This window comes from Nicotiana tabacum, chromosome 5 (assembly GCF_000715075.1).
Source record: "Nicotiana tabacum cultivar K326 chromosome 5, ASM71507v2, whole genome shotgun sequence".
NCBI classification, from domain to species: Eukaryota; Viridiplantae; Streptophyta; class Magnoliopsida; order Solanales; family Solanaceae; genus Nicotiana; species Nicotiana tabacum.
Genome location: NC_134084.1, coordinates 1,256,286 through 1,269,326, shown reverse-complemented (window position 1 = coordinate 1,269,326; position 13,041 = coordinate 1,256,286).

The window sequence follows — 13,041 nt, the reverse complement described above, 5'->3', positions numbered from 1 at the left end:
TTTTTTAAGAAGGATTTTCAAAGCCAACTACCAGTCGCCAACATGGGGCAAGGTAAATAGGGATAAGACAGGCCGAAGATAATGTGACGGGACAAGAAAGACGTCATTATAAGACCAAATGATGGACTGCTCTAAGATGTCGTGGAAAGTATGGAGTAAAAGTGGAAAACAATGGTTGAGAAGTTGGCAAATAACAGAAGCATCAAGAAGGTCGAAAGTTATCGGCCAAGTTTCAAGATGGTCGAACAACGCAGAGCATGGAAAAAAGAAAAGGGAAAAACCATCCCCAGCAGGAACGTCCCCCACGTTTTAAACTAACAAATTTTCTTTGATTTGAAGCAGGGACAGAAAATGTTATTGATGATGGAAAGACATGCCACAAGAAAGATTGTCAAACTGGGACAGAAAATTTTCTTTCATTTCGAAAATTTTCTAGAAGTCTAACACAAGTTTGTTGAAAAGCGGTATCCCCAGCAGTTTTCAGGAGAAAGCAAAACAAGTTTTAAAGAAAGCAATTTCGGGAGTAAGATAACATAAGTCTTAAGGGAAGTAGTTTCAGAGGAAGGAAAACACCAGCTTTAATGGAAGTAGTCTTTGAAAGAGGAGAATAACATATTTTTGAATGAAACACCAGTGTTATCCCCAACAGTTTTTAGAGGATTGAAACACCAGTTTTGAAGGACGCAGTTCTGAAAGAAGATGATTCAAGTTAGAAGGAAAATGGTTCAGGAGGCAGGAAGGAACAATGGCAATAGAACATATTTTAAGAAGTTGTTGAAGTAAGGAGCCCGCCTGGAGAATGGAGACTATTTTATCTTTAAATTGTTGTTGAAGTCAGGAGCCCGCCTGGAGAATGGAGGTTGTTTTATCTTTAAATTGCTGGTGAAGTTAGGAGCCCGCCTGGAGAATGGAGGATGCATTATCTTTAAATTGCTGTTGAAGTCAGGAGCCCGCCTGGAGAATGGAGACTGTTTTGTCTTTAAATTGCTGTTGAAGTCAGGAGCCCGCCTGGAGAATGGAGGTTGTTTTATCTTTAAATTGCTGTTAAAGTCAGGAGCCCGCCTGGAGAATGGAGGCTTCTTTATCTTTAAGTTACTGTTGAAGTCAGGAGCCCACCTGGAGAATGGAGGCTTTTTTATCTTTAAGTTACTATTGAAGTTAGGAGCCCGCTTGGAGAATGGAGGCTGCTTTGTCTTTAAATTGCTGTTGAAGTCAGGAGCCCGCCTGGAGAATGGAGGCTGCATTATCTTTAAATTGTTGTTGAAGTCAGTAGCCCGCCTGGAGAATGAAGGCTGCATTATCTTTAAATTGTTGTTAGAGTCAGGAGCCCGCCTGGAGAATGGAGGCTGCTTTATCTTTAAGTTGTTGATGAGGTCAGGAGCCCACCTGGAGAATGGAGGCTGTTAAATTTTAAGTTGCTGTTGAAGTCAGGACCCCACCTGGAGAATGGAGGCTGCTTTATCTTTAAATTGCTGTTGAAGTCAGGAGCCCGCTTGGAGAATGGAGGCTGCATTATCTTTAAATTGCTGTTGAAGTCAGGAGCCCGCCTGGAGAATGGAGGCTATATTATCTTTTAAAGTCAAGTTGGAGTCAGGAGCCCGCCTGTAGAACAGAGGAGTACATTTCAAAACGAAGTCAGGAGCCCGCCTGTAGAACAGAGGAATAAATTTCAAGTTTGAAGTCAAGAGCCCGCCTGTAAAACAGAGGACTACACTCAATTTCAAGTCAGAAGTCAGTAAAGCGGAGGGTTACAACAAAATATCCCCAGCATAAATTCCGCTGCAGAAATCAGAAGGAAGACTACAAGAGCAAGTTTGAAGATAGATAAGATTTTGTAATCCCTAGTTTAGTCTAGCTTCTTGTTTTCTTTTATCACGGTGTAATAAGGAGGTCGGAAAGTAGTAGTAACAACATGCAGCAGTAGTAACATCAAAATTGCAGTCCCATGGTAGTCCCAACTACCAAAACTTCCCCAACTACATTAATCTGATTCCCTTTTAGCCAGGGATATGTAGGAAACCTTTGAAGCAAAGGTTCGGTTAAATCTTTCAAAAAATGCTTCACACGGAGTAGTCCAACGGCCAAAAATCGCTCGTATCCGCTCACTTTATCTTTGCACGAAAACCCTTCGTGTTTTCAGACAAAGAGGGGAAGCTGTGAGCACATGATTTTTGCTTCACGGAAACTACTCCGAAAGAAATCAAAAAAAATAAAACAAATGTCCTTTAGGTACAATTTTAAGAATTTGTGTGGCATCTTTGGATAATTGTTTGTATTTTTGTCTGTGAATGTTTATCTTGTTTTAATTAATTAAAAATACTAAAATATATGTTGCATGCACATTTAGGATTTAATTGTGCACTTAGGAATTAACTGATTTTTTGTTTTTAAAAGACAGAAAATCACAAAATATGTATTTGTTGCATTTTTTTCGTTTTATTGTCCAATTGTGTGATTTTGTTTTTTTATTAATATTTAATCTTGTGTGTCAATTATTATTTAGGTTTAATTAATATTTTTAATTTAATTTTGATTTTACAACTTATTTTAGAATTTTTGGTAATTAGGAATTAAAAAGGAAAATAATAGAAAAGAAAAACAAGTGCAATAAGAAACACATTCGGAACCGGACCATTTTTTTGGACCCAAAATCAGGCCCAAAACACCCCATTTACCCGGTCCAATATGCCTGATCTCTCAGATGACTCAAACGACGCCGTTTAGCCGTCTCAAATCTGAACCGTTGATCAAACAGATCAAACGATCCAGTTCAGCCCCAGTTCAAACGACACCATTTCAGGTGATTAAATTTGAACCATCCGTTCCTTTTGATCTAATGGTCCCAGGCTTCCCCCATAACCCGGTCCATTTCACCCCGGGTCGATCCAGTCTCGTAGCATGGCCAAACGATGTCGTTTCCTATTAGTAAAATGATCCAGGCCGTTGATCGTGATTGATCCAACGGCCAAGATCAAATGCCCCCTCCCGTATATAACCCTAATCCCTTACCCCACTCCCCCAAACCAAACCCCCCTCACCCCATCGTCTCTCTCTCAAGCTCGGAGACGAACCAAACCAAACCCTAGCCGCCATTGTTACACCTTCGCCTGAAACCCGGCGGCAACAATGCCGCCGGTCACCAAATTAACACCTCTAAGCCATCTTACCACCCTCGTTACGAATCCGTTAACCGTGTGCCTCGAGTCAACCTCTAGCTTCTCGAATCTTCAATCGAAGATTCGAGCAAAACCTAAACCTACCCCAACCAGTCCCAAACTCACACCACGACACCCCCTGACCTCCCTCGTGCCCAAAATACCTTTGGCCTGGTTCGAATCTTGCTAGAGCCATTCGAACCCCAAATGGAACCAAGACCCCTATAAAGACCAAACCTGGGTTTTGTCCGAAATTAAAGGAATTTGGGCGTCGAATCGACCTTAGTCGAAGTGTTCTCCGTTGAGAACACTCGATTAAGGTCCGTTCGACCTCAAAAAGTTTGAGTCAAGAGTTCGACCTGGGTTCGTCTAGTTTCTGTTTTGTTAAGGTATTTTTTCTCTCTTTTCTTTCTTGTTCTATTTTTGTTACGGTTAATTGTATTTAGTTTAGTTATAATCCAGTTTTTGTTCATTGCTTCTTCTTCTTCTCCAATCAGACCTTTTTATTTGGTCGAGTCTGCTTCTGTTCATGGTCGAATACATGTTATTAGCCATGTAATATGTTAGTTTATAAGTTCCCTGTTTTTGTCAATACCACTCGAATCACTTGTTGGTCTGTTTATTCTGATTGTTTGTTGTTAGCTGCTAAATGTTATGGCCTGTGTAATCAATTGAATAAGCATCGTCGATTAGTCTTTTAGGCTTGAATGTTATGTTAACATGATAATAGTTCAACCTTTGGTTCATACCAGTATGTTTACCATCCTGCATCTTGTATATATTTGAATTAGAGTTGTGTTTGCTCATTCCCTGTATTTGGTTTGACCTCCTGTTCTTTATAATTGTTCGCATGAACCTCCTTCCTTGATTCATACTGCTTCAATTTTGGCTTGTAGTATTGAATCCCTGCTCAATCACTAGGTTTAAATTGATTAGGATTGGTTCCCAATATGATCAACTCATTTCCTTTGATTGATGCCATGTTTGAAATGATCTGGTCTTCTGCTTTGAATCACTGTGTGAATTTGATAGTGGGAATTGGTTTATAGCTGTAGTAATTTAGTGATCAATTAGAAATTAGTTGTTAGGGTTACAACTTATAGAGTTTTAATAACAGATCAATGAAGCTTAGGGCAGGGCAGTAATACACAGGGGTTAAGGGGGTAATTTTGGGATTTAACAGGTCTGCAAGTGGACTAACTTAAGGGTCTGTTCAGTGGATAATAGATACCATTAGTTTAATATCAATGGGGAACACAACATGATAGTATGTTTTGATTGAAACAATAGGGAACAAGGCATGCAAGTGTGGGTAACAAAATAACTTCAAACAAGAAGACATTAAGTAATGGGATTCAAAGGGGGATGGGCAGTTAGAATCTGATAGTTTCAAGACAGAGATAGCAGGCCTGTTTTTGGGTTATAAATAGAGTCATTTAAGACAGGTTGAGGGACTGGTTTTTTTTGGAGAAGAGAAATCAGTTTTCTTTCAGTTTTTTCAGAGAGTCTAGGCTGAATTTTTAACATTTAAGAGTTCAGTAATTTGAGAGCAAAAAAAAATAGGCTATTTTTTTTTGGAGAAGAGAAATCAGTTTTCTTTTAGTTTTTTCAAAGAGTCTAGGCTGGATTTTTAACATTTAAGAGTTCAGTAATTTGAGAGCAAAAAAAAACAGGCTGGTTTTTTTGGAGAAGAGAAATCAGTTTTCTTTCAGTTTTCATTGGTGTTGCTGGTTGGTATTTCTGGGGTTTCAATTGATTTTTCCTGAGTTTGCTATTGGTTATTTGCTACTGTTTCATTGGGTATTGCTGGAATTCTGTTGGTTTTTTTTAAATCTGTTACTGGGTTGTTCTATCACTGTGTTGCTGGTTATTGCTGTTGCTGTTTGCTACTGCTCTGCTGATCCTCCTCTTCTTCTTCTATTGTCTATTACCAGGTACACTTTCGAATCACACTGTGATGTAGCTGTGAGATGTAAAAGTGAAAAGAAAATGCTCGAGTAGTGGAGTACTTAGTGCATCTGTAATTTAGTAGATAAATGATAAGTTGTATAGTCTATCTTTATAACTCAATGAAGAATGCGGACTGTGGAGTTTGTATCTGATAAGGACTGTATTGGACCATTAATTTGCCTTTCTTAGTTGTAAATTTAGTAGTTTAATACCAACTTTAGTACCATAGAATTAAAAAATCAAACTTCCAAGTTAACTGTGCTTTTCCCGAATAGTTAAACATGCCCATTATTGTCAAACTGTTTAGTTAAATAACTGGAATAAGATGAAGATAGCACGAGTTTGTTCTATTGAACCTGCATGTTTAAACTTGTTAGTTTCACTAGCTATGAAGGTTTTAATATTGTCAACAGTAGGTAGATAATGATTGTTGGCAGCCCATTTGCTCAAAAAGTTGAAATATTGGGTTTGGCTTCATCATGTAAAGCAATTGGCAATAGCCTGTGTATGTTAAATCAGACTCGAATCCGCTTCTGTGAGTCGAACGCTGAACTTGGCCCGAATAACGCATGAAATCTGGTCGTAGGAAACGGGCTCGATCACAAGACCATCCTTAAAAATCATACAATAGAGTTAAGTAACAATTGGTTGGGACCTTCATTTTGTGTTTAGAGACGAACTTAATAGAAAAAAATGTAGTCACTTTAGGATCGTCCTTTTAAAATAAACGAGATGAGCCTCGCCAAATAAAATGCACAGATTGCGGGACCCTTACAAATGTATGTATTAATTACTTAGAACTCGGGATCGGCCGCTTAGCGAACTTCACGGCCATTTCCCAAAATAACCAGGCGTTAGTCTCTTTAGACTCGTACTTTAAATAACATTACCTTCTTAAACCCGGGTGCACATTTATGTGACCCAAATCCAAATCTCAACGAAGTCGAAATGTGATGCTAATCACAGGTACATTGATTGTGACGTGGTTCGAGATGCATTTCCACGACGTTGCAAATTATTTTTTAAAAATAATGAATGAGACGAGGCTCGACAAACAAAAATACACAAGCTGCGGGGCCCTCTATACGTGTTGGTAAAATTACTTAGACTTCGGGATGGGCCGTTTAGCAAAATTTCACGGCCTTACCCAAAATAATGATACGCTAGTCGCTTTAGGCGCGCCTTTAATAATTTACTTTCTTAAACTAGGGTGCACATTTATGTGACCCAAATCCAAATCTCAACGGAGTCGAAATCTGTCGATAACCACGGGTACATTGATGTGACGTGGTTCGAGATACGTTCTCACAACGTTGCAATTCTCTGTTAAAATAATAATAATAATAATAATAATAATAATAATAATAATAATAATAATAATAATAATAATAGAGTTAAAACTTGCATATAAGATCATAATTGTTAAAATCAGATAAATAAGCCGAATGTGATAGTTGAGCGACCGTGCTAGAACCACGGAACTCGGGAATGCCTAACACCTTCTCCCGGGTTAACAGAATTCCTTATCCAAATTTCTGGTTCACGTGCTGTAATACAGAGTCATTCTTTTCCTCGATTCGGGATTAAACTGGTGACTTGGGACACCCTAAATCTCCCAAGTGGCGACTCTGAAATAAATAAACAAATCCCGTTTCGATTGTCCTTTAATTGGAAAAACTCCCTCTGCGCCCCTGCGGGCGAGGGTAAAAAGGAGGTGTGACACTCCTAAAAGTAGCAATCCCATAAAAATGACCTAATGAATAATTGTCATCGCTTCGCCTTGATCATTCCTCGTTTTCCGAATTTTCGGGCTATAAAACAGGATTTAGGACAATTCCCTAATTTTCATGTGCTATAGTGTACACCATCTGCATGAATTCGGGCGACCGACACTTAATCTCATAAATTTTTGCAGGCCCATAAAAAAGACCTAACTAAATATAGTCATCGCTTAGCCATGAGTGTTCCTTGTTTTTTGAAGTTTTAGGGCCATAAAATAGGAAATCAAGACGATTCCCATATTTTCGTATATTATAGTCCACGCCATCTACATGAATTCGGGCGACCAACCATGAATCTCATAAAATTTTATTGTCTCATAAAAAAGGACCTAACGAACAATAGTCATCGCTTCCCCATGACAGTTCCTCATTTTTATGGCCATAAATTAGGAATTCCTGACGATTCTAAGATTTTCATGTGCTATAGTCTATGCCATCTGCATGAATTTGGGCGACCGACCCCAAATCTCTTAAAATTTTGCGAGCCCATAAAACGACCTTATGAAAAATAGTTATCGCTTCGCAATGACCGTTCCTCTATTATTGGTATTTTAGCGCCATAAAACAGGAATCAAGACGATTCTTAGATTTTCGTATGCTATAGTCCAATCCATCTGCATGAATTTGGGTGACCGACCTTGAATCTCCTAAAATTTTGTGGGCCCATAAAAAATGACCTAATGAACAATAGTCATCGTTTCGCCATGACCGTTCCTCGTATTTTAGCCTTTAGGGCCATAGAACATGAATTCAAGATGATTCTCATATTTTCATGTGCTATAGTCCACGCCATTTGCATAAATTCGGGCGACCGACTTCGAATCTCTTAAAATTTTGTGGACCTATACAAAATTACCTAATGAACAATAGTCATCGTCTCGCCATGATCATTCCTCATTTTTGGCGTCTTAAGGCCTTAAAATGGGAATTCAGGATGATTCTAAGATTTTCATGTGCTATAGTACACGCCATCTGCATGGATTTGGGCGACGGACTTTGAATCTCCTAAAACTGAGAATCAGACAAAATTCTAGTTTTATGGTTGTAAAACGCCAAAAAATGAGGAATGGACATGATAGGGCAATGACTATTATTACTTAGGTCGTCTTTTATGGGTCGAAATTTTTTTAACCGATTCGGATCTGGCCGCTTGGACCATGCAAATGGCGTGTGCTATATATAGCATAAGAAAATCTCGGAATCGAGCGAAATTCATATTTTGAACCTAAAACACCAAAAATCGAGAAACGACTATGGCAAAACGATTACTAATGTTTCTTAGGTCGTGTTTAAATGGTCGGAAAAATTTTAGGAGATTCGAATCCGGTCGTCTGGACCTATGCAGTTGGTGTGGGCTATAACACACTAAAATTTGGAAATCGTATGGAATTCCAATTTTATGGCCCTAAAACGCCAAAAAATAAGAAACAGTCATGACGAGGTGTTGATTATTGTTCCTTAGATTATTTTTGATTGTCCATAAAAATTTCGGGCGATCCGAGTCCGATCACCGGGCCCACACTCACACGAATTTCTGAGAATTAGGTGAAATTCCAGTTTTATGACCATAAAAAGCTAAAAAATAAGCAAGGGTCATGGCAACGTGGTGACTATTATTCTTTTGGTCATTTTTGATAGAGCGACAAAAGTTTAGGCTATCCGGGTCTGGTCGCCCGGGCCCAAGCACAAGGCGTGGGCTAAAGCATACGAAGATCTAGGAATGAGGCGGAATTCCAGTTTTATACCCCTAAAACGTCAAAAAATGAGTAATGATCAAGGTGAGGTAGTGACTATTGTTCCTTAGGCCGATTTTGATTATACAGTAAAATTTATGTGATCCGTGTCCGATCACTGGGGCCCGTGCTGAAGTCGTGGGTTATAACACATGAAAATATGGGAATCTGGCGGAATTTTGATTTACGACCCTAAAACGCCAAAAATCATGGCGAGGTGGTGACTATTGTTCCTTATTGTTTTTGATGGACATGCAAAATTTTAGATGATCTGGGTCCGACCGCCCCTGCCTAAGTTGAAGGTGTGGGCCATAGCACATGAAAATTTGGGAATCAGGGAGAATTCCAGTTTTATGTCCCTAAAATACCAAAAAATACGGAACGCTCATGGCTAGGTGGTGACTATTGTTCCTTAGGTCGTTTGAGATGGTCCGGCAAAATTTTAGGCGATCTGAGTCTAGTCACTCGGGCCCATAGAGAAGGCATGAGCTATAGCATACGAAGATATATGAATCGACCAGAATTCCAATTTTACTGCCTTAAAAAGCCAAAAATCGAGTAATCTTGGTGAGGAAGTTACTATTATTCCTAAGGTCATTTTTATGGGCGTGAAAAATTTTAGGCGATTGGGCTTCGGTTGCCTGGGCCTATGCAGAAGGCGTAGGCCATAACACACGGAAATTTGGGAATGGGGTAGAATTTTAGTTTTATGCCCTAGAACGCCGAAAAATGGGCAACGGTGATGGTGAGGCAGTGACTATTGATCCTTTGGTCATTTTTGATGGTTCGAAAAAATTTCAGGCGATCCGGATCCGGTCATCCGGACCAATGTAGAAGGCGTGGGATGTAGCACACAAAAATTCGAGAATCGACGAAATTCTAGTTTAACATGAAAAAAAAATGAGAAACGTTCATGGCAAGGTGGTGATTATTTTTCAGTAGGTTGTTGTTGATAGTTCGGTAAAATTTTAGGTGATTCAGGTTCGGTTGTCCAGACCCATACATAAGGCGCAGGCTAGCACACAAAAATCTAGAAATCGGACGAAATTCCTGTTTTATGATCCTAAAATGCCAAAAAATAAATAACGATCATGGTGAGATGGTAACTATTGTTCCTTAGGCCATTTTTTATAGGCCGACAAAATTTAAGGCGATCCAAATCCGGTAGTTTGGGCCCATGCAGATGGCGTGGGCACTAAGAGACGAAAATCTAAGAATCGGGCGAAATTCCAGTTTATATGTCCCTAAAATGCCAAAGAACGAGGAACGATCATGGCGAGGCGGTGACTATTATTTCTTAGGTCATTTTTTATGGGCCAGAAAAATTTCAGGCAATCTGGGTCCGTACGCCCAAGCTCATTCAGAAGGCGTGGGCTATATAACACACGAAAATTGAGAATTAGGCAAAATTCCAATTTTGTTGCTCTAAAATGCCAAAAAATGAGGAATGGTCATGGAGAGGCGGTGACTATTGTTTCTAAGTCATTTGTGATGGTCCGGTAAAATTTTAGGCGATCCGGGTCTAGTCCCCCGGGCCCATGGAGAAGGCATGAGCTATAGCACACGAAAATCTAGCAATTAGGCGGGATTCAAATTTTATTGCCTTAAAATGCCAAAAAATGAGTAATCATGGCGAGGCGGTACTATTGTTTCTAAGGTCATTTTTATGGGCCTGCAAAACTTTAGGCGATCTGGGTCCGGTTGACCGGGTCTATGCAGAAGGTGTGGGCTCTAACACAAAAAAATTTGGGAGTTGGGTGGAGTTTCATTTTTATGGTCCTAAAACTCCGAAACATGAGTAATGGTCATGACGAGGCAGTGTTCCTTAGATCGTTTTATATGGGGCGGCAAAATTTTAGGTGATCTGGTTCTGGTCTCCTAGGCCCAAGTAGAAGGTGTGGACTAAAACACACGAAAATCTTGAAATCGGGCGGAATTGGTTCTATGCCCCTAAAACGTCAAAAAATAAGGAATGGTCATGGCGAGACGGTGACTATTGTCCTTAGGTCATTTTTGATTGTTCAACAATATTTAAGGCGACCCGTGTCCAGTCACCCGGGCCCATGCACAAGGCATGGGATATAGCATATGAAAATCTAGGAATCAGACATAATTCCTTTTTTATGGACATAAAATGCCAAAAATGAGGAACGTTCATGGCGAGGCGGCGAATATTGTTCCTTAAATAATTTTTGATGGTCTGGCAAAATTCTAAGCGATTCGGTTCCAGTTGCTCCGGCCACGCAGTAAGCGTGGGATATAACATAAGAAAATTAGGGAATTAGGTGGAATTACAGTTTTATGGCCCTAAAACACCAAAAAAGAGGAGCGACCAAGGCGATAAAGGTGACTATTGTTCTTTAGGTTATTTTTTCTAGTCCACAAAAACTTTAGACGATGTGGGTCCGGTCGTTGGGGCCCATGCAGAAGGCGTGGGCTATAACGTATGATCGAAAATTTGGGAATCGGGCAAAATTCTAATTTCCTGGCCATAAAACCCCAAATAATGAGTAATGATCATGGTGAGGCAGTAACTATTGTTCTTTAGCTTGTTTTTGATGTGACGACAAAATTTAAGGTGATTCGAGTCCCGTCGCCCGGGACCATGAAGAAAGCGTGGGTTATAACACACGAAAATTAGGAAATCGGGCGAAATTACAATTTGATGGCCCTAAATTGCCAAAAATGAGAAACGGTCATGGCGGGGAAGTGACTATTGTTCCTTAGGTCATTTTTTATAGTTTGAAAATTTTTTAGGTGATCCGATTCGGTCGCCTAGGCCCATGCATTAGGCGTGGGATATAACATACGAAAATCTCCTAATCGGCTGAATTCTAGTTGTACGGCCCTAATGCACCTAAAAACGAGGAACAATCATGGCGAGGTGGTGACAATTATTCCTTAGGCTATTTTTGATAGACCGGGTAAATTTTAGGTGTTCCTTGTCCGGTCGCTCAGGCCCATGCAGAAGGCGTGGCTAAGATTTACAGGTTGAGTCATTTACTCCATGTTTCTTTCATGTCTTATATATATTGCTTTTCATGTCTTACATACTCGGTATTTTATTTGTACTAGCGTCCCTTTTGTCCGGGGATGCTGCGTTTTATGCCTACAGGTCCTGATAGATAGGTTGACAATCCTCCTAGTAGGCTATCAGCTCAGCGGAAGGTGTTGGTGCACTCCACTTGCTCCAGAGTTGCCTATTTGGTCAGTATGATTTGGACATGTATTGATTGGTATGGCGGGACCTTTTCCCAATCTTTATGATGTTTATGTACTCTTAGAGGCTTGTTGACAAATACCATGTATATAGATACTTGTACGACCTTGTCCGCCTATATTTTGACTGTACAAATGATCATGTGAGCCTTGTAGGCCCGTATGTCACATGTATAAGTTTCTATATCATGTTGGGTCGTCCTATGTCTAGTATTCCCTTATATTTTATTCTGGTTATCTCATGAAGACCCTTCTGGCCCATTTCCCATGACAATTTGATAAGAAAGATATGTTACATCTTGGAACCGGGCGGAATTGTTTATGGCACTAAAACGCCATAAAACGAGTAACAGTCATAGCGAGGTAGTGACTACTGTTCCTTAGCTCGTTTTTTATGTGCCGGAAAAATTTAAGGCAATTTGGGTCTCGTCGCCCGTGCCGATACAGAAGGCGCGAGCTATCATGAAAATCTGAAAATCGGACGAAATTTGAGTTCTATGATCTTAAAACGCCATAAAACAAGTAACAGTCCTGGTGAGGCGGTGACTATTGTTCCTTAGATCGTTTTTGATGGGCCAACAAATTTTAAGGCGATCCGGGTCCAGTTGTCAGGGCCCATACAGAAGGTGTGGGCTATAGCACACGAAAATCTCAGAATCGGTGGAATTCTAGTTTTATGGCCTTAAAACGCCTTAAAATGAGGAACGATCATGCCAAGACGGTGACTATTGTTCGTTAGGACTTTTTTTATGTGCCAGAACATTTTTATGTGATTTGAGTCCTGTCGCCCGGGCACATATAGAAGGCGTTGGCTATAACACATGAAAATCTAGGAATCAGATAAAATTTCAATTTTATGGCCCTAAAAAACCAAAAAATGAGGAATGGTTATGGAAAGGCGGTGACTATTGTTTTTAGGTCATTTTTATGGGGCGAAAAAATTTTAGGCGTTCCGTGTCCGGTCCCTCGGGCCCATGCAGAAGGCGTGGGCTATGATACACAAAAATTTGGGAATCAAACAAAATTAGCGTTTTATGGCCCTAAAATGCCAAAAAATGAATTACGGTCATGGCGAGGCGGTGACTATTATTCCTTAGATCATTTTTGATTGGGCAGCATAATTTTAGGTTATTTGTGTCTGGTCGCTCGGATCCAAGCAGAAGGTGTGGATTAAACCATACAAATATATGAGAATCAGGCGGA